Source organism: Dipodomys spectabilis, unplaced genomic scaffold (genome assembly GCF_019054845.1).
Source record: "Dipodomys spectabilis isolate Male_0828 unplaced genomic scaffold, ASM1905484v1 ptg000002l, whole genome shotgun sequence".
Lineage (NCBI taxonomy): Eukaryota > Metazoa > Chordata > Mammalia > Rodentia > Heteromyidae > Dipodomys > Dipodomys spectabilis.
Window position 1 is genome coordinate 25858811 of NW_024870679.1, and position 21190 is coordinate 25880000.

A 21190-nucleotide genomic window follows, 5' to 3' on the forward strand; every position below is an offset into this window, starting at 1 on the left:
TCTCCAGCTCAAGGCTAGCACTCTACCACTTCAGCTACAGCGCCACTTCTGGATTTTTCTGCATATGTGGTGCTGAGGAATCGAACCCAGGGCCTCAGGCATGCAAGGCAAGCACTCTACCACTGAGCCATTTTTCCAGCTCTTTTAAGTGGCTCTTTTCTATAGCCAGCAGTGGTATTTGTCTCACCTCTAATATGGGCTGGCATTCACTGTCCATTTTAGCTTCCTATGTAGCATCATATTTTCCTCAGTTGCCCATTGTTCCCAGACACTTATTATCCTGACATATTTGTCTCAGACAAATTAAAAAAAAAAAAAACCTGTATAATGGGCAGGATCGTATATACCCATCCTAAATTTTCATGAAGTGGAGAAAGGAGCATCATGGCCCAAGGCCCGCATAGGTAAAGCATGAAAACCTCTCCAAAAACTAGCTTAAGCCAAAGAACCTGGAGGCACAGCTCAAGTGGTGGAACACTTGCCTAGCATGCATTAGGACTTGAGTTCACACTACAGTACTGTCAAATAAAAATATTAATCCAAAATCATGATAAAATATTTCCTATATGGCTTTTTTTCTGTGTCCATTTACTCATCAGTAAAGTAAGAATAATAATGATTGATACTTATCTCTGAATCTAGGTTAAGAGTGAGGAGAGTTAATAATTGTAATAATTAGAAGTGCTTTTCGCATTCACTCATCAAGTAATCATGATAGTATGTGAGTTCTTATCATTATAATTTTATGTACATCAGAGTACGAGATAAGTATCTAAGGAGGATCCAGATTTATGTGCCTTGCTAGAAGCTAGAAATATACTCTAAAACTATTATTGGGGAATCAGAGAGAGAAAGGTTTAGCATGAAACAACATAATCCTCTCTGGGATCCATCACTTTTTGCCTTGTAGCATATAACGTCTCAGTCTCTGTAGAATTTCTAGCTTTGAGAGCTGTCTTATTTATTTTGTGTCCATTTGTATAAATACTAGTAAAGAGATACATTGATTCTTGGAACAAAATGTACATTTAACTGCACTGAAAAAGTGACCCTGATTTTCAAGTCAGATTATGATAAATGTGACACACACAAAAAATGAACATCATTTTTGACAAACATAAAGCATCCGTTTAGAAAATATACATGTCACAATCATATCCTGTGTCACTGAAGGAAAAAAAAATTGTAAAGAGACCCAATTTTGTGGTGCTGGCAAATACAACCAAACCACATGGTTCTTTTGTATCTTACAATGTATTTTAGACTTCTCTTTGGTTGTAATTTCTGTGTAGTGAATTTTAAGGAAAATGTGGGATAGAAGCCTGGAAATCTGTTTCTCACCTCTCACATATCCATCCTGGTGGAAACTTCACATGTTCTCCTGATTTTGAAAACTCAGACGCAGCTATGTGAACATAACCTAAGCACCAAATGCAACATCCGGGATTGCCTGCTCATGCCAGAGTCACGATACTCTTTCTATCTATGCTCATTTTGTTCTGATCTCTTTGCCAGCTTACGACTTCCCTGTTCCAGCACCACTCATCTTCTTTTCATATTTCTTCCTAACTCAGCCCCCTTGTTGTATTCTGCCTAGCAATTTGGAGTGTGCTGCTTCTTTTGTGTTCATTTATATAAAGACAGTAAAAGAAACATGAGTGCATCCTGTAAGAACGAGGCTATAAATATTTTTAAATTTTTTATTCCACATTGTTATCAGCACCAGTGCATTAGATACCTCTATAGTAAGATACTAAATTTTCCATCTTTGAGAAAGAGGCTTATTTATGTTTTTCAAGATAACTGATTGCTTTAAAAAATGAAACCGATTAAATGAAGGCAATCACACAGCTGGGTTTACAACCGTAAGTTACCTGAAAAAACTTCAAATCACTACTAAACTTCTTTATTTCTATCTGATATTTTCATTGGCTCAATTCTCAATAAGATTAAGTAGTGGATTAACTGTTTCCAGGGAAAATGCTGATAATAATAATTATATCACATATAGCATAAATTTATGTGGATGACAGGAGAGCTAAATGCCACAGATTTGAGCCTTGGCTGGTTGTCAGTTGTCAAGGCAAACTTTCAGATCATTCTTCAGGCTTTTGCTATTTATGCATGCATAACAATTGTAATTGGATGAGATAATATTATAGTATTGATTAGAATTTATTGATGGACCTAAGCGCTCTTGCATATGAAAAAAAGTTTAGAAAATATTTACTTGCTATTCCTTTTATGTGAGGAATAGTTTTAAAAGCTTAAGCCTGTTGTGGTTTGCTTAGACTTTGGTGATAAAATACTATACTAGAAGAGCAGTTCAATGAACAAACTTCTGGCTTCTCCTTATACATAATATATTGGATATATTTATGATTTACAGTTTATATTTTCAACATGAATAAAAGGTGTGCACATTTTTATCATTTTTTTTTACCTCAAATGAAGGCATCCCAAACCCTACTGGAAAAGACTACAATTTATCTTTAATTTCAGTAAAAATATCTCCATCTCTGTGTTCAACTACATCTACTCTCACATTAAATATCTACTGCATTCTTAATGATTTTTTTAGGTAGTTGTAGATTCACATAAAAGAAATTATATCAAGAATTCATATGGACCATTTTCTCAATTTTTCATTATAGTGGGAAATTACTGTAAAACAGTAAAATACCCCAGCCAGTATATTCACATTAATGTATTTAATACACTATTTCAGTAGTCATAAGCATTTTTCTGCTGCCTTTTTATAACCATACCCTTGTATCTCTTACTCACACTTTTTAATTCTTGATAACAATAACCTGCTTTCTTGGTTTATAGTTTTATTATTTCAAGATGGTTAAGTTAAAAATCAAAAAGTATGTGACAGGGGAAATGACGTTGTTCACTTAACAAATCTCTTGAGATTCATAGATGTTTTTACATATGTCATTATTTGCTTTTATACATAACTATAGTTTGGTCAAATATATCCAAATGATATAAATTATACATTATTTAATGATTCACTTATTGAAGAACAACTACATTGTTTCCAAAGTGGAGCTATATTTTTTTAAATGCAGCAATAACCATGTATATATGATGTTTATGTGCACATAAGTTTTCAGTGTATTAGGTATGTACTTGCTAGGTCAAATGATAGTTGAATTATTTTATAGAACATACAACCCCCATCACTGTATCATTTAACATTAATAGTGTGTTAGTCAGATTTCTCATTGCTTTGCCAAACACATGTGGAAAACAATTGAATCAAAGAGGAAATACTTACATTGGCTCCGAATTTTAGAGTTTTAGATGTTTCTGTGGTCAGATGTGGTCAGATGACCCCTTTTCTGTGGGCTTGAGGCAAGCTTGAAGAGCACATTAGCTCACTCTTTGGTGGGCAGGAAGTTGAGAGTGGCTGGGAACAAAATATGTCCTTCAAAAGTGAGCTTCAAATGAACAAATTTTTACAGCAAGTCCCTACCTCCTCAAGCTTCTGGCAAATCCCCATACCATGCCAATTCCTGTGGATAAATTCTTCAAACCAGGTAATTTTGGGTTCATAGTCAATCTCTATCAACCAGCATCAATGTCTGAGTCTCCCCATATGCACTAGCAATTGCTATTCTCACAACTTTAAAATTTAACCATTTCAGAGATACACCACTAATTGCTTGTTTGTTTAAGGGAATTACTAGAGACTGAACTCAAAACCTGCTTGCTGGGCACCAGTGGCTTATGCCTGTAATCCTAGCTACTCAGGAGGCTGAGATCTGAGGATCATGGTTCAAAGCCAGCCTCGGCAGAAAAGTCAGTGAGACTCTTATCTCCAATAAATCATTCAGAAAACTGGAAGTGGCTCAAGTGGTAGAGCACTAGCCTTGAGCTGAAGAGCTGAGGGACAGAGTTCAGGCCCAGAGTTCAAGCCCCATGACCAAAAAAACAAAAAAGACCTTATGCTTGCTAGGCTGTCTCAGTACCATACCGCTTGAACCCGGTCTCGAGCATATCAGATTTTTTAACGTTGTTGTTTCATGTGTAACAGTGCTGGAATTCATTATATGTGCTTATATGCCTTCTCATAGCTTTTTCAATAAAATATATCTTTCTCATGTTCAAATACATATATTTATGTTCAATTGAGGAAGGATTATTAAAAATATGTTTTAGTACCTGTTTATGTCCAATATGTAGCTTGCCAACATTTCCCCCTGTCTGTAGATTTATTTTCTTTCTCTTAGCAATGATGTTTTAAAGTCATCTCTCCCTTTGACTGGTTTTATTGGGGTATCAAGTATAAGAACATGTTGGTTAGATTTGGATTTAAATTTTTCTATTATATGCTTTACTATTTAATATAAATTAGAGTTTGTTCCACTTCCAGGTTTTTAGTGGTTAATTGGAGTTAAGAGTCTTATGGATTTTCTAGCCCAAGCTGGCTTCAAACCTTCATCCTCAAATCTTAGCTTCCTCTATAGCCACAATTACAGGCATAAGCAACCTGTACCAGGCCATTTTCTAAGTTCTTGAGGACAGAGATAAAATTATTGGTTTACTTACCAGACAAGTAGAAAAGGTCAAAAGCTATGCATATATGACCATATAAGATGGTGCTAAGCTAAATGAACTCCAAATAGTACCAAATAGTACACAAGAGTGTTTATCTTTGTTGATATTGTTTTCAATGTACTTAAAACATACTGTGTGATTTCTTTTGTTTCTTTGGTATGTTCTTCCCCCCATAGTACAATCCCTGTTGTCACTGTATTTGGTTCCGGTACCCTGCATCTTGTATATACACTTTTCTAATTTGGGGAGGAGAAGGGAAATAACAAAATGCTGAAAAAAAGGATATAGGCTGACCCATTGTAACAATGAGATGTACAAGACACTATGTTGAAAATGAACTCTACTACTTGGTGTGGGGGGGGGGCGGGGGGCATTTAGGAGTTGGGGAGAGAAGGGATGGTAAGGGAAAAAACAAAGGAAAGGGTAACAATGCTCAATAGGAAATATACTCATTACCTTACTCATATAACTGTAACCACTCTGTACAGTATCTTTACAATAAAAATATGAAAATATATAAATTTATTTTTTTAGAATTTTTTTTGTATATGAAATGCTTAGGCTTTATTTCATTTTATTCCTGTCAGGATTCTTTTAACATTTTTACCCCAACAATTCTTATTTTATGAATTGTTTATCAATATTTTGTTTAATTATTAAGTGCTTGAGGCCTACTAGCATTCAGATTTTGATTTCTGAATGGATTCTATTGTTATTAGAGAACAGTTTGTATGACTCTAGAAAGTATAAAATTATTTATGATCATTTTACAGTCATTTGAAAAGAATATAAATTTCCTTATTTTGGGTTGTTGTGCAAATGACTATAGGTCTCATTGGTTGATAACTGTGATAGTGTGGGTGAGTTTCTCTATATTACTGCTGATTTCTGTCTAGTTGTATTATCAGATATTGAGAAAAATGTGTTTACTGTATATAACAGTAATTGTGAATTTGTATATTTCTTCCTTTAATGTTTGAGTCTTACTTTGGCAAAAGTTACTTTTGCAATTTTTGCCCTTACTTGAGCCCATGAATTAATTGAAAGCAGATAAAAGTTTGAATACTAAAATTATAGTAAGTGAAGTAAGCCAGGCTCAAAGAATCATAGGTCCCATGGTTTCCCTTATTTGCAATAACTAGTATATGTCTGAGACAAGCAGAAACAGTCAGACAAGTTTATGTTAGGCAAAAAGAACCTCAAGATAAGGACTCAAATGGTTTTTCTTTCTTGCTATTGTTTCAAACATATTTATAAGATGATTTCTTTGTTGCTTTGTATGTCCCTCCCCCATGGTATAACCCCTGTTTTCATGGTATTTGATGTTGGTATAATTTTTAGAGGAGAAGGGAAAAAACAATTGTTTAAATAGGGATACAGGTGGACCCATTGCAACAATGAGATGTACAAGATGCTATGTCAAAAAATGAACTTTACAACTTTGGCGGGTGGGGGGTGGGGAGAGCTGGGAGGTCAGGGATGGTAAGGGGAAACAAAGGAGGAGGCAACAATGCTTGATAAGAAATGTACTCATTACCTTGCTCATGTAATTGTAACCTTTCTTTATGGTATTTTCACAATATAAAGGACTTATTAATTAAAAAAGTTTGAACACTCAGTGTCTCAATTTTGTATCTGCTCCTTTACTCTGAATCTCTCTCTCTCTATTGAAATCACCTTGGGTTTCCAGAAGGGCAGAATTAATTGATAAGATCTTTACTGTGGAAGGTATTCCTCAGGATAGAATAAAAACAAACAAACAAATAAACAACAACAAAACCTCAGAGCCTCTACAGGCAAGGAACAATATTCATAATGACCAATACTGAGACAATTACTGACCAGGCTATCTGAGACCTGATCTCCACTTTTTACTACTAGAATGCATCTGTGATAGGACTGATTAAAAATTACTTTCTCCTTTACCCCCAATTCTTCACCTAAACCTTTAAGGGGAAGACAGGTGAAAATGAATACTTTCCTCTTTTCCAGCAGTTTATTTTTGTCTCTTTAACTGTTTCCTTTCTTTTTTTTTTTTTTGTCGGTTGTGGGGCTTGAACTCTGGGCCTGGGTGCTGTCCCTCAGCTCTTCAGCTCAAGGCGAGCACTCTACCACTTGAGCTACAGCACCACTTCTGGTTTTCTGGTGGTTTATTGGAGATAAGAGTCTCACAGTCTCTCCTGCCCTGGCTGGCTTTGAACCGCGATCCTCAGATCTCAGCCTCCTGAGTAGCTAGGATTACAGGCGTGAGCCACCAGCACCCGGCTAACTGTTTCCTTTCTTTGACCTCCATCATTACTTTTGGATATTAGAGCATGTGGTGATAGATCTGACATTATGAATTTGGACCTAGGATTTAAAACTCCTATGATATATGTATATATATATATATATATATATGTATTACAGTTTATATATATTTATATATATATATATATACATATATAGATATTAGAGTTTTGTTGTTTGATTCATAAAACTTTAAGATTGCTGTGGGTTCTTTCATCATTATAAAATTTTCTTCGGTCTTAGATAATTTTGTTTTGGTAGATTTTTACTTTTGCTCGTGTTACTATACCTACCCGAAATTTTTGTTTATTATAATTACTAGTAATTGTAGTAATAATAGTAGTCTTTATTTTTATTCTTGATGTTGGTACTGTGGTTGGAACTCATGGAATGGGTACTTACCTATTTTGCTGAAGGCTGGTATTATACCACTTGTGGTCATTTGAGAGTAAGTCTCAGTTTCCTGCTGTGGTTGGTTTTTGAACCACATGCTCAGATCTTTGCCTCTTATGTAGGTAGGATAACATACAAGAGCCACCAGTGTCTGGCCTAGTCCTGCATTTATAAAATTATGCTCACATAATATTTCTTTAGTTTTCCAGTGATGCCTCCCTGACTGGGCAAAAGATATTTCATATGAATATAGTAAAACATAAACAAAACTAAACAAAACAAACAAAAACCTATATGAAACTGTTGAATGACCATGGTTTGACTAGATAGTCTATATTTCATCTTACCATGACTGTTTGTCAATGAGAAATTGTTGAGCAGATTTGCACTAATAAGATATGATTGTAAAGTAAAAGAAATATCAGGTACTGAAGAATTAGAAAGAGTGAAATGCTACTAAAATGATCACAACTACAATTCATGATTTTTCTCCTTCACTAAGCAAGAAATATATGATCTTTATTTCTATATGCATTAGCAACATGGCTCAATTTACATAGCTATTCAAATGCAAAGAATCTATTAAAAATTTCTCTTTGTTTATTCTTCCTTAATTCAAAGGAAGACTAAGAAATTATTTCTTTTTTATTTTAAAGAATTTATTTTCCCATTTGTAGAGTAACACTATTGTAAAATGCAGTTATTGCAATACCTGCATTGCTTAAAGAACTAAGAATTTTGATAAAGCATATTTCTTAAAAAACTGAACCAAGATAATACACATTTTATCTCTAAACATTGTCATTCAAGCCCACATAATGTCTTCTGTATAAATCAATGTGATGTTATAATATTCACGATCTTATTCTTATCCTAAATGCTTCTGTCCATGTATGATATCCAAGATAGATTCAATGCGTTTAATGTCAGAATGTAAAAAGTTACGAACCTAAACAAAAGAAGGAAATGCTTTCTATACAGGACCAGAGTCTGACAGTTTAGCTGTTTGCAGCATCTGCTTGGCAAGGCCAGCTGTCTTCCTCAACTCCAGAGTCATACTCCTTTTCAGATGATTCTTTTGCTGGAGTTGAAATGTATCCTAGTTCCCTTTTCCCTCCTCCTACGTCTTTGTCAACTTCCACACACACAATATCAGAATTGAGAACTTCAAACATTGGTTCTAGTAACAGCTTTTCCATTATGAACCGAAGGCTTCGTGCACCTGTTTTTCAGTCTAGTTAGTGCCAATTTAGCTATGGCTTTCAAAGCATCCTCAGTAACATTCAGTTCAGACTTATTCATGCTGAATAAGGTCTGGTACTGAGGAATAACAGCATTAGGTGGCTCAGTTAGTATTTGTACATGTGCTTTCTCATCTAGGCTATGCAAAGGAATCACCACAGGGAACCGTCCCACAAACTCAGGAATCATGCCGAATTCGATAAGATCTCTGGCTTCCACATGACATAATAGCTGATTTTTTTCTTCAATATCTTGATGAGTATTTGATTAGCAAGGTCTGCAGCTACTGCAGCCTTCCTGCCTTTTCCCAGATTAGATGATGTTCCAAATCTAAGATACTTTTCATTTTTCCTTCTGCTGATAATTCCGTCTAAGCCATTGAAAGCCCTAGATGCAACAAACAGGACATTTGTTACATCAACTTGGACTGTTTTGCCACTTAGCTTTCAGGAATTCTTTTCTGGAACATTGACTATTGTGTCTTCTAGTAGTTTTAATAAGCCTTGCTGAATGCCTTCTCTACCTACATCCTGAAACTGATGAATGCCTGGTATAGTCAGTCTTATCTACTTCATCCAGAAAGGCAGTTTCTTGTTGTGCTTTTTCCACATTATAGTTGGCATCTTGGAGAAGTTCGGCAATCACAGATTTGACATCTTCGCGTCAGTATCCAGCCTGCCGTCAATGTTGTATAGTCCCAGATAGCAAAAGGAACATCAAGGCAGTTGGCCAGTTTGTGCCAGCAGGGTTTTACCTGACCCAGTTGGTTCAAGCAGCAAAATTTTACTTTTTTCAAGTTTTATGTCATCATGAGAAGAATCCAATACTTCACCTCCTTGTTTTTCCTAAGGTATTTGTTGATTTACTTGTTGCTTCATCTTAATGCCTTAAAAGCATTAAGATAAGGACTAATTCCAGCTATCTGAAGCAATTTTGTAAAGCTGTACTCATCTTCCCGTCTTCTTATGTCTAACTCTAGGTATAAATGATGTCTGCTTCTCCACCTCTGCTTGCTGTTTCAGATTGGCTGGGATATTGTTATATATTCTCTTATAAAGATAATACACAGGAACTGAGAGTACTTTCCTGGTAAACGACTGGCCAACAACATACATGTCAAGGTAGTTATAAATGTTCCTGAGGAGAGGGGGTGGTTTCTGTTGGAATGCCAATTTTACGGCTTCTGCTGCTGATTCAGGTTCTTTAATTATGCTTTGCTTTGAATTGGCTTCAGACAGCACAACAAAAAAGTGATGACATTTTTTACACTTGACAAAGCGAGTGGATGACACAAACGTATCTACGTGTGCACACAAGTCACCACATTTAGGACAACGCGGCTGGTTTCCTCGTTTCCCAGAATTCCCAGAGCCTGATTTCTTACTGCCTCCCTCACTCATTGATTTCTTATTTCCATCTCCAGAGCCATCTTTATTTGTCCCATCTTTTGCGGCAAAGTATGCTGGCGTTTCTGAGAAGGCTCTAGAGTTTCAAAAGTCCCAAGCCTTACTAAAACTGGTATATGAATACGGCAACAAGAAATACCAGGCCCGCAAGCGAGTGTGTGCGCACATGAGTCCTAGGCCCCAGAGGGCGTGGGCCGGAAATTATTTCTTATACTGGCTTATTGTATGGTCCTTTGATTCTAATTAAACAAAAAATCAAATGGTAAGGGGAAACAAAGGAGGAGACAACAATGCTTCATAAGAAATGTACTCATTACCTTGCTCATGTAATTGTAACCCTTCTGTACAATATTTTCACAATAAAAAAAACTTATTAATAAAAAAATCAAATGGAAAACATCAAAAAATGCCACCTCATTTTCTATATCAAAATATTTTCTCCAAATCATAATCTATATGCAATATATAAAATAATTATAAATGATACAATTTTATAATCCATAATGCGTTTCTCATACTTTAAATCAATATAGTACTTTATTTTATACAAGAACAAAACATATGCTTTACTCTTTGTAGTTTCAAAGGATAGATTCCATAGATTCTCATTTCATTTTTAAATGACTAAATTTCTATGAAGTTTTACAATACAAAAGGAAAAATCATACAAAAGATCCAAGGGAACTCTGTGTGATTCATTATACATAATCAAAGACTGAGAAATTTCTGTAGATGGCTTCATGATAACACAATAACTTTCAGCATGTCTTCTTGCCTATGATCCCAACAAAGTTTACATATTTAATATTATTTTTCCATTATCATAATAGTATACTTAAACTGCTAATTAATTCACTTTATAGCCTTGAAGTTTTGGTTTATTTTGGAATATAAGAGTGAAGTATAGTTATTCAAACTGAATTGATATTTTATTATATTTCACTATCTAATTTTAGTAGTAATATTCATATTTTAGCAACACTAAGCATAATAACATGTAGGATAACCCCTCAATATATACTTTGGGTACATGAATGAACACATATAGAAATTTAAACGAATCAATTGTTTTCTTGTCTGCAAAATACTATAAGGAGGAATGGATTCCCTTTGTTACATAAAAAATTGAAGTGAGCCTTTTCACATATGTAATACATTATTCATTGAATAGCATGATTATGTAATTATCACATTTATTTGATTATTTAGTACTTATACTTAGTGCTCTTATTTTTTTCTTAAGGTTTTGAATCAGCATCAATACAGTACAGAGCAATTCTGCTAAGCATTCCTTTCAGAGCCTGCCAAGAAGAAAAGCACTTTAAAGGAACAGAAGAATTGCTATTATCAAGCACCTGTGATGAGTCAATCACTGCAGATAAACACTGAATTTATGTCTGCTCATTTTGTCTGCCAAGGAAAAAGGAAAAATGTGGTTCTCCCAAAGCAGCCTACAGACACAAACATTTTCTTGACTCAAATCTGAGTGGAGACTTTAACATGTAGTTTCTTGTGTGAGGGATAATGGGTGATGCCTTACACATTTTTATGGAAAATGGACATTGTTAGCTACAAAAGCTGCAGTTTTAACATAAAAAGTAATTTAACTAAGACCTTTTGGTTGGCCTAAAATAATGCAGACCAAGATGTTATTCTCTGCACACCAAACTTACAAACAGACAGAGCTGAAATAATCTGGAGGAAGAGATAATTAAACTGTCCAAAGACTGCCTCTGTCAAATATCATCTGTGTCAAAGGAATTTGCCAAGCAATGCACTGCTGCCATTTTACAGTTTCTGACTTCCTAACATGTGTCTTGTTCATTAAAGTTGAGTAGTAGTTTTTGGTTTATTATTATCTATGCCTCAAAAAGAAAATTTAAAGCCACTTCTATCTTGTGTACAAAAAAAGAAGTTCATACAAAACAAAACACATTTGACAAAAAAAGTGTCATGCAAAATCAATTTCAAATGGTAGTTGCATAAAATAAAAATACCAGTTTGTTCAATATTATAGTTATCTGTGTCATTTTCTTATTTGTACTCTATGCATGCATAAACTAAATTTCAATTCCTTGAAGAAATGGAATTGTATTGTTCTCTGACATTTCTAAAGCAATAAGTAGAAAGGCTACAATTGAATAAATGTTGCTCAATCTGACTCGATTTTCCATTCTATTGCTAGATAACATCAATCAAACAAAATATGGTAATTTTAGTTTTTATATAATTGATCATAAATTCATGTTTTAAAGCAACATTATATAGAAGTCATTCATCCTCATTTGGAAATGCATAAGGAATGTAATAATGAATTTAAGAAAATCATTTAAAAAAATTTAGTGCTCCTATTTTAAATATATTTAAATAAATTTAAAATAGATTGAGTTAACATAATAGAGAAAGTTGCTGGGAACAACTGCGAAGTAATAAATAAGATAAATGCATCCCACACTTTATGTAGACACAAATCTTGTGAAATGAAAGCTAAATAATTTACCAAATGTAATATATACTAAGAATTAGGAAACAACAAACACAATGCAATGGAAATGTGTTATAATATGATTCAAATTATATTATTAGAGATACAAAAAGAAAGTCTAAGAATTTGAGGTTTGCTGATAGATTTGAAGAATGAATATTTAGCCTGGAAATAAATGAATGCAAAAGGATATTCCAGAAAGAAAAAAAATGTATGAAAAAAATATATGAAGGAGAGAGTAATGTTAGTTAAGAAATACATAATGATTGATGGTAGCAACTCGGTGTTGAAAGGAGTTTGAGAAATCCTCAGAGTAGGATCCTGCTGGGTCTTAGTTTAAGATCTCAGAGTATGTTGGTGACTGAAACAAAATGCAGTACCACTTTACCCTCCATTTCTCATCCAGGTCATTATATTTCCCAAAATTTCTCGAAGAAGATCTTGATCAGGTTGATAACAATAGCAAGTAAAAAGCAATTGAAGTTGAAAAGAGAAACAGAAGCCATTATTATTTTTCTTTCAAGCTATATATGTCCATTTTCAGAGGTGAGATTTCACATTGACCCCATGTAATTTTCTTCCATCGAGCCTTTTGGATTTTGATCAAAACTATTATATTCATTAATGGCACTTTTCAATACTTCATATAACTTACTTGTTCCCCGTCGATTTTGAATCATATTCACTCTTTAATTTCATAGAAAGTTGTAATTGCATAATTTCCTGAACCTTATTACTTTCCCTTTTCCTTATTGAATCTTAATTGATATAGAACTCAGTTTAAGAAGTGACTGGGGAGATAGCAAGATCTCAGCTGGGTAAGAACCTAGAGATAGTTTCCCTACAGATAGAACAGGTGTGTAGCTACTCAAACATTGAACTACTTTTATCAGAGCTTAGGAAAACTTCAGAGACCACAGAGGCTGTTTTTAATGCAATGCTGGATAAAAAATGTACTCCTTACCTTGCTTATGTAACTGTAACCCCTTTGTACAGTATTTTCACAATGAAACAATTTTAAAAAAAAGGAGTAACTCAAAATTTGCCAAAGTAAATTTCCCCTAGCATAATTAAAGTTTCATTTTTTTTAAAAAAAAGACATTTTGAAAGAGGCAAGAAGGAAGAATTTCCCCTATTACCTTTATGCCAACTCAAAGCAAGGAAATGAAAAATGATGTCTTGCATTGGGAGATCAGAAGGAATTAAGAACAGGAGTTACACTTGAAGCTCAGCACCAGTTCCACCAAGGTAACATGCTTGGCAGAGCCTCTTACGTCAATCATACGGCTAAAATCTATGAATTCAGTGGCTGACATTTCATTGGCCAGTTGGAAAAAGATCTCCTCCACCATTCCTTCCTCAAAGGATAAAGGAAAGAGTACAAAAGCTAACAGGAACTTTGTCTTGACTTTCTATATCTGGCCCACTGCAGTGAGATTGGCAGCCGTTTTAAAACAGAGATTCCAGCATAAAGGTCAGGGTTCACAGATAGAGAATCTAGACTTTGCCTGGCCTGTATATTGATGGGGGAAGAATCAGGTTTTGCCCAAGTCATTTTCTGCCTTATTCTATTAGGAATATTCACCCTAAACCTCCTGAGAAGGTGTAAGTATCACAACTGTAAGAGTTAATGAAATCTGGCTTAGAACCAGTGTTACTTTGTTAAGGGACTATCTCTTATCCTCTACCCCAATGGCGTAGGTAAACAGATACTAGCTACAGGAAGGCTAATTTGCAGAGATCAGATTCTAGTTCTTCCTCAGCACCAAGCCTAGACCTGTACCTATATGAAATAGACTCCTGTTTCAGTATGTATGTCTACTACAACCTCGAGACTATGCAGGTTTACATGGTTTTAAGATCCACATGTAACTCTGCTTAGTCTCACCTTAAAGGAATATTATAGAATAAGAATTATTTTTGTGGTACTGAGGTTTGAACTCAGGGCTTCGTATTATCAGGCTGGTTTAGCCATGTATAATTGCCTAGTGATTATCTGAACTTTTTTTTTTTATTAAATATTGTGATTGTATCAACTTTATAATCCTCCGGAGGGAATAAATGTTCCAAGTGTGTGAGAATTAGTAAACGCTATCTGTTATGAAGTTGTAGTGGAATTAGTTGCATATGTCACAAAATCTTTTATTTTCTTCCTCTAGACACTTAATGTATTTCATTTGTGAAGAACCTTTTGTATTTGAATATGAGGATCTAGTTAGTGGAATATGTTTCACATTTCAAAGTTTGTGGGAGAATGCATGTTCATTTTTTTCAATGTTTGGCTCATTAAGATATATAATACAAAAAAAGAGATATATAATACATAATATTTGTTAGAATAATAGATATTGAACTCAGGGCTTCATGCTTACTAGGAAAGCATGAAATAAAGTAACTGGATGGTAGATAGGAAGTTGGGTTTAATTGGCATCATTTTGTCCTCATGGTAGAGGAAAGTGAAGTCCCCCCACTTTATGGGGTGTGCCTGAATTCCTAGAGGCAGGAATGGGGACTTGGACAGTAGGTTATTGGAACTGCCAGTCTGAGTCATGAACTCTCAAGCTCCTTGTGACCCTTCTCCCTGCCCAAGACCCTATTTAGGACCAGACTTACACAGGTGCCATTACACTATGCTTTATTTCTCCTGGATCTCCTCTAGTTTCCATGGCTTCCCACTTCAGTACCCCATTGGAGTTGATCTGGTGTTTTGGTATTGTTTTTCTGCTTTCTCTTTCCTCTCCTGCTCTTATGGCTCAGTTTTCTGACAATGCTAATTGTGCTGGAGGCAGCTTTAGACAGGAGTCCACCTGTAGTCGTTGGCTCTCCAATCAAGACTCCCAATTCAACCTCTCAAAATGTGGCTTCTCTGTTTATCATGACTGACTTTCCATACAGCAAGTACTCCATCATTTGAGCCACATTCTCTCTCCTTTTGCCTTTAGTTTGTTTTTCAGGTATCCTCTCATGTTTCTTCTGAGGCTCAGCTCAGAATATAATTATTTTACTTCTTCACTCCACATAGCTATGATGACTGGGATTATCAGCAACATAAACTTGTTTTTGAGATGATTCTCATTCACTGTTTCCCAATCTGGTCTCAAGTCAAGATCCAACCATGCCAAAGTACTGGGATTATAAGTGTGTACCACTACAATTAGCCTTCAATACCTAATTTTTATTCACATTCTTCATTTATCTTCTAACAAGGCATTTTCCTATGCAGTTATAGAACGTAAGGAACTAGATGAGGACAGGAACTTAAATCCTTAAAGCACCACTTAAAGCACAGCCATGCACAAGTTTCAGGTGATCAGAACCACTAACATTAAACTGTTAGATGAGCAACTAAAGAAAGACTATGAAATACAAGGAAAAATAATATCAAAAATTGGTGATATAATATAAGACATTTCAGGTGACACTAGGAGTCCCAAATCACGATATAGATATATCCTCTGTAGCCCTGCAAGCCTCTGTACTGACTATCCTCAAACTCATTCTTTGCTTTATTTTAAAGATGCCAAGTATATCTATTGTCAGTTTCTTGTCTGTTTTACTTCTTCTGTCATTTTATCCCATCTCTTTCCACTTCTGCACATATTGGCAGAAATTCTGTTCGGCTGTTTGGGTCATATGTTTAAACTCTCCTGGAAATATTTGAGACCAGATACACTGTTGGTAATATCTTCAGAGTATAGATAAACTGAAGTGTTTCAAATGTTCAAGTTCTACTTCTTATTTGCTTGATTTTATTTTTTCCTCAATATATTTCTTTCCACTCAGGGCTTATTATAAATTACAAGCAAAAGCAAGGCAACAACATTCACACCTCTCTTAGAAATTCCCTTAGCTAAATATTCAAGATACTCATCTGCAAATTCTACTTTCTCACCAACAGAAAAATAAAATGAATACATGGGATTTTTTTCACCACTTTATGGTAGAGTGTCATTTTATAGGCATCTGCTCCTTATTTCTGAATGAGAAACAAAAGCTTCTCACTAGAACAATTTTTAGCATTCTTCTGTATGCCAGCTACCTATTAAGGAGAAAATCTAGGGGTGTGTGTGTGTGTGAGTGTGTGTGTGTGTGTGTGTGTGTTGTGTTTGCTTGTATATGTACATGCTGGTTCTTGGGCTTAAACTATAGACCCTGCACTGTCAATCCATAGCAGGCACACTACTACCTGAGCCTCACATCTACTTTTTTCATCCTTTCTCACACTCTATCCCAACCACCTCCATTTTAATATATATTTGTTATTGTGACCAATAAACTATATTAATTTATTATTTGAGACAAATGTTATCATAATCTAAATTTCTTAAAGAAATTGAAGCTTATTGATTCAAAAGTTTGGAATCAAAAGAATGAAGGCATAGTTAGGACTATGCTTATGCTAAAGGCTCTAAAGGAAGATCTACTACATGCCCTGTAGCTTCCAGTGCTAATCTGCAATTCTTGTTCCTCACTTTGTATCAACTTGATTTCTGTCTCCACCAACAAATGGAAATCTGTGTGTTAGGGGAGCTACCTCATATAAGGACACTAACCATATTGGGTTGGTAGCCAAAGTAATTATGGACACTGTGGGCATACTATGGGCACTAACCAGTTGAAAATCCATTAACTCAGTTGAATTTTCAAAGACCTGATTCTTTATAAGGTCACATTCACAGGTCACAGAGTAAATCTTTCAGTATAGCTTTTGGGGAACACAATTCATTCCATAATAGTTCAACAAAGAAAGATCTAATTGATTCAGTTGGTTTAGTAAAAGGAATATTATTGTAAGATTAGTAAAAGTAATTTTAAATAGTATATTAGGCAGGAATCAATATTATCACATGATGACCAAAGCAAATAATAAATTTTAAGATACATTATTAATTCATTATTTCCTATGGAAAGGCATGATATAATTATATACTAGCCTTTTCTGGCCAAAGTTTTCTGTCACTGAATCAAAGTTTACAGAATACAGAAGAATGATGAGGATAGGTATGTCTGAAAACATTGATATATGTTAAAATGTTTAGAATGTAAAAGACACAATTTAAGAACTTGATAGCTGACTCTGATATCTGATGAGCTAGCATTTAGTTGAGAGATTAGACTTATCTGTAATAACTTCAGAAGATTGAATTAAATTGAATGTAGCTAAAGAATACTTCATCTCAATATGAGAAAGAATTTAATCATTTTAGGTGCTTGCAAATTAAATGCACTTATTTAAATGATAGCAACTTCCATGTGAACAGACAAGTCCCCACTTCTATTAAATGACTGAAAGCAGAGTTGTCAAAAAAATTATATCCCAAACCAACTTTTCTTTATTTTACTTTTAAAAATTCAGTAGATTCATAAGTGTATTTTTAGTTTTGAAAATAATATAATAGGCATAAAAATGGGCATATATCTCTCATTATATATTGTGGTTTGATAAGACTTTATCAACTCAGTAAAGTAATATTAGAAAACTCAGCATAATTTCTAACAATTTATATATATTGCTGATTATTCAATCTATAAGTGATACTGTATTTTTTTTTAATTTTATTTGAGAACATACTGTACAGAGGGGTTACAATTACATGGGCAGGATAATGCATACATTTCTTACCAAGCATTGCAACCTCCTCCTTTGTTTACCCTTCACCTCCCTTCCCAGCCTCCCCCCTCCCCCCCACCCAATCATATCCCCCCTTCCCCCCCCACACCGTCATTGTAAAGCTGGTTTTGACATGACATTTTGTACTTCTCATTGTTGCAACAGGTCCACCTGAATCCTCAAACGACTTGTTTGTCCCCGTCTCCTCCACATGCTTTACTGACATCAAATATAGTGAAAGCGGGGGTTACACTGTGGGGGAGGGACATACAAATCAACAAAGAAATAATCTTATAAATGCGTTAGAAACACATGCATGAAAGAAACAAAAACATTAAAATACATATTTGAGGGTTCGTTTTCCTAACATCACATTCTCTGACTTTTTCCGCTTGACTCATACCTATACTAGATATTGCAAATAAGGGAAACCATGGGATCTATGTTTCTTTGGGCCTGGCTTACTTCACTTAATATAATTTTTTCCAAGCCTTTCCATTTCCTAACAAATGGGGAAATGTCATTCTTTCTGATGGAGGCATAGAATTCCATTGTGTATATATACCACATTTTCTTGATCCATTCATCTACTGAGGGGCATCTGGGTTGGTTCCATATCTTAGCTATGGTAAATAATGCTGCAATAAACATAGTTGTGCTGGTAGCTTTAGTGTGGTCTTTTTTGTAAACATTAGGGTAAATGCCCAAAAGTGGGATTGCTGGGTCATAGGGGAGTTCTTTTTTTTTTTTTTTTTTTAATTTAATTTTATTTTATTTGAGAACATACTGTACAGAGGGGTTACAATTACATGGGCAGGATAATGCATACATTTCTTACCAAGCATTGCAGCCTCCTCCTTTGTTTACCCTTCACCTCCCTTCCCAGCCTCCCCCCTCCCCCCCACCCAATCATATCCCCCCTCCCCTCCCCACCGACATTGTAAAGCTGGTTTTGACATGACATTTTGTACTTCTCATTGTTGCAACAGGTCCACCTGAATCCTCAAACGACTTGTTTGTCCCCGTCTCCTCCACATGCTTTACTGACATCAAATATAGTGAAAGCGGGGGTTACACTGTGGGGGAGGGACATACAAATCAACAAAGAAATAATCTTATAAATGCGTTAGAAACACATGCATGAAAGAAACAAAAACATTAAAATACATATTTGAGGGTTCGTTTTCCTAACATCACATTCTCTGACTTTTTCCGCTTGACTCATACCTATACTAGATATTGCAAATAAGGGAAACCATGGGACCTACGTTTCTTTGGACCTGGCTTACTTCACTTAATATAATTTTTTCCAAGCCTTTCCATTTCCTAACAAATGGGGAAATGTCATTCTTTCTGATGGAGGCATAGAATTCCATTGTGTATATATACCACATCTTCTTGATCCATTCATCTACTGAGGGGCATCTGGGTTGGTTCCATATCTTAGCTATGGTAAATAATGCTGCAATAAACATAGTTGTGCTGGTAGCTTTAGTGTGGCCTTGTTTGTGATCATTTGGGTAAATGCCCAAAAGTGGGATTGCTGGGTCATTGGGGAGCTCTATGTGGAGTCTTTTGAGGAACCTCCATACTGCTTTCCAAAGTGGTTGAACAAGTTTACATTCCCACCAACAATGAAGTAAGGTTCCTTTCTGTCCACATCCCCTCCAGCATCTGTTGTCGTTAGAGTTCTTGATTTTTGCTGTTCTAACTGGAGTGAGGTGATATCTCAATGTTGTTTTGATTTGCATTTCTTTTATGGCTAGGGATGTTGAACATTTCTTCATGTGTCTATTGGCCATCCTTCTTTCTTCTTCAGAGAAGCTTCTTTTAAGTCTTTCGCCCACTTACTTATTGGGCAGTTGTTTCTTTGAGGATTTGTTGTTGGGTGGTTTAATTTTTTGAGTTCCAAGTATATTTTAGATATGAGACCCTTGTCCATTGTATGGCTAGTAAATATCTTCTCCCAGTCCGTGGGCTTTCTATTGATCTATCTAGCTATGTCATTTGCCATGCAGAAGCTCTGCAACCTTATGCAATCCCATTTGTCCAACCTTTCTTTGATTTGTTGTGTTTCCGGGTCTCTATTCAGAAAATTTCGGCCTGAGCCAAGGAGACCCAGGGTTTCTCCTATTCCATCCTGTAATGTTTTCAGAGTGTCTGCTTTGAGTTCAAGGTCTTTGATCCATTTGGAGTTGATTCTGGTGCAGGGTGATATATAAGGATCTAGCTTTAGTTTTCTACATGTAGTTAACCAGTTTTGCCAGCACCATTTACTGAAGAGGCTGTCTGTCTTCCATTCTATTGTTTTAGCTCCCTTATTGAAGATTAGATGGCTATAGGTCTGTAGGTTCATTTCTGGGTTTTCAATTCTATTCCATTGGTCCTGAGGTCTGTTCTTATGCCAATACCAAGCTGTTTTGATTACTATGGCTTTATAGTAGAGTTTGAAATTTGGTATTGATATTCCTCCAGCAGTGTTCTTTCCGTTGAGGAGCGTTTTTGCTATTCGGGGTCTTTTATTGTTCCATATGAATTTTTGGATTGCCTCTTCTATTTCCTTGAAGAATGAGGGTGGAATTTTGATAGGTATTGCATTGAATTTGTAGATAGCCTTGGGAAGTATTGCCATTTTCACGATGTTAATCTTTCCAATCCAGGAGCATGGGAGGTTTTGCCATTTTTTAAGTTCTGTGTTGATTTCCTTTTTCAAGATTTTAAAGTTTTCATCATAGAGGTCCTTCACTTCTTTAGTTAAGTTAATTCCTAGGTATTTTATTTTTTGTGGAGCTATTACAAATGGAGTTGCTTTCCTAATTTCAGCCACACTTTTCTCATTGTTGGCATACAGAAAAGCCATTGATTTTTGGGGGTTAATTTTATAACCTGCTACTTTGCCAAAGTTTTGAATCAGCTTGAGTAATTTGGGAGTGGAGTCTATGGGATTCTTTAAATACAAGATCATGTCATCTGCAAAGAGGGAGAGTTTTATTTCTTCTTTCCCTATTTGGATCCCCTTTATGTCTGCATCTTGTCTTATTGCTGTAGCTAGGCATTCTAATACTAGATTGAAGAGAAGTGGAGAGAGTGGGCATCCTTGTCTTGTTCCTGAGTTAAGAGGAAATGGCTTTAGTTTTTCACCATTGAGTATAATGCTGGCTGTAGGTTTGTCATATACAGCCTTTATTGTATTGA

The 21190-nt window shown here is 35.2% G+C and overlaps 1 pseudogene; it reads right to left on the reverse strand.

Annotated features, from left to right (window-relative positions):
- Nucleotides 1-8249: 8249 nt before the first annotated feature.
- Nucleotides 8250-13736, reverse strand: LOC122103688 (annotated as a pseudogene).
- Nucleotides 13737-21190: the final 7454 nt, after the last annotated feature.